The sequence below is a fragment of the Schistocerca gregaria genome, chromosome 5 (genome assembly GCF_023897955.1).
Source record: "Schistocerca gregaria isolate iqSchGreg1 chromosome 5, iqSchGreg1.2, whole genome shotgun sequence".
Lineage (NCBI taxonomy): Eukaryota > Metazoa > Arthropoda > Insecta > Orthoptera > Acrididae > Schistocerca > Schistocerca gregaria.
Genome location: NC_064924.1, coordinates 475095529 through 475098021, shown reverse-complemented (window position 1 = coordinate 475098021; position 2493 = coordinate 475095529).

Sequence of the window (2493 nt, the reverse complement as noted above, 5' to 3'; positions counted from 1 at the left end):
TCTATTTTCTTCAACATGTGGACTCTGTGGCAGCTCTGGCATAAAATAAGACAGTTGTATACTGAAGTTTGTTGTTGTGTGGTTTTCGAGCACACTTTGAGAGTTTTGTTCTGAAGTGCATTAAGTAGGCAGACAGAGTGGGTGCATTCTTGTCTGAATATCACTTTTTTAGAGAAAATTCCATGAATAATAGAACGTTTAAAAAGTGGAGAGACAAAAGGAAGAAGCATGTTTGGAAAAACGTTTCTGCAAATGTAGAGATTAGGTCTGAAGCAGATAGTGAGACTTCTTGGTCCCAGTGCAGTGAATCCAAGAGGAAACTAAATACTAGTGAAGACAGCTACAATAAAATGTCTCAGGAAACAGATCAAAACATTGTAAATGAAATATTTGAGCTAAGTGTACTGTCAGATATTTTTAAAATTTATATCAGGAAGGTACTGAGCTTCAAGTCAAGCAACATGTTGGCCTTGCATGTGAAATAGTGCTGTCACATGATATGTGTGATTACAAAGTATCAATTTTTAACTGTCACTCTGTGCAAAGTGAGTTAGGAAAGTTATCTGAACTGAATTTGAGACTGGTTCACACCCTTCACTCTATTGGAAAACATGCAAACGCAGGACGAATGATGTGTGGTCTTATGAACTTAGCAAAGCCTCTCACAAAATTTAGTATTTACAGTAAAAAATTAAGGTCTGTAGTGGAGATATTGCACAAGCAACTATGCAGGAAGCAGTTGAAGAAGCTGTTTGTGTCAATGACAGTCTCAACAAAAGGGACCTTACTGAGGGCTTAGAGGATTCCTGGCAAAAGAGGAGGCATCAGTCACTCAATGATGTGGTACCAATGCAGATGCCATGACAGAATTAAAAATAAACATTCTGAAAGCTATCAAGCTTATTATAGTGGAAGCAGTGGTGGTATGCAAGTTGAAGGGGTAAAGATCTATCTAACAGTATAATGCTACATACGTCAATTTCCAAGGTAATGGTGACTGCAAAAGTTTCAAAACAATTGAGGATTGAAACCCTGTGGTAATGACATACAAGCAAAAAGATTGGAGTGAATTGGTCACATTCAGAAGAGAACAGAGTCATGACTGAGGCAGTTCAAAACAAAATTAGAAAGAAAACAACTTGTTGATGGAAAGCCAATTGGAGGTATGAACAGGCTGACAGATGATGTCTTAGATAGATTGCAGAGACATTATGGGGCTTTGTACAAGGCAGGCTATCAAATTTGTAAGTGATATGAGAAAGGCAATTTTGTAATTATTTTTCCATATGATGTTGACAGATGCAAAACCTGAGCACAGTTTATGTCCACTTGGTCCATTGTAATGGTGTAAGTATAAGAAAATGAAAAACACAGGAGAAATCTTTGACTACAAACACAATTTACCTCCAGCAATTTTGGAAGAAATTAAGCCAATATTTAGAGAACTGTCAAATCAAACATTATTGGAGAAATGTCTACATGGAAAAACACAAAATTGCAACAAAAGTGTGAATAATGTAATTTGAAGCTGCATTCCCAAAAGGGTTTTTGTGGAAATTAGTACTCTACATTTTGGAGTCTGTGATGCAGCAGCTGTTTACAACAAAGAAAATGTGACTAAATTTGAAGGTCTGAAGAGGCTAGGACTAAAGCCAGGATGCTTCACAATTCAATTCATGGCTGTGATAGACTGTGAAAGAAGAAGAAATGCTGAAAGGATACAAACTGCTTATGAGAACAAACTTCAACAGAAAAAAGTGTAAAAAATATAACTATTACATGAGAGTGAAGACTGATAATCCATCCTATGCAGCTGGAATGTTATAAACAGGCAACAAATTTCAAAGCTTCGTTTCTCAAATTTATGTTTTTTTACGTTATAAGCATCATTTTCTTTAAAACTATAATACATACAGTGCTCAAACGTTCACATGCTGTTTTAATAGGTATGTTTACTATTTTAAAATGTTTCTGCTGAATTTCATGTTACAGAAAAAATGTTATGCAATATTCTATGTGTTATTTTTTGATAAAATATTAGTTTCAGGTAAGAAAATATTATTTTTCAAATTACAGTCCATTGCTTCCAAACATTTTTAAATACTAAATAAAGCCTGTTTAACAACATGTAAAAATTTCATCCTAATATCTTAAGTAGTATCCAAGAAAAATGTACCTAAAACCTGTAGTTTTAGCAAGGAAAACACACAGCCTTCCTGGTCACCATAAACAACTACTTGTCAGTGCATTCTTCAATTTGGAAAAGGCCTGCAATACTACCTGCAGGCATAATATATCGTTGCATCTCCGCAATTGAGGTTTCCAAGGGTATCGCCCCACTTTCCACCATTCCTACCTATAAGAAAGGTATTTTAGATATAGCGTCAGGAACATCCCGTCTGATCAATTTAAGCAGTAGAATGGCATCCCTCAAGTGATTATTTTATGTACAATGGCATTTGTCACTCTGATCAACAGTATTTAATCTATAGT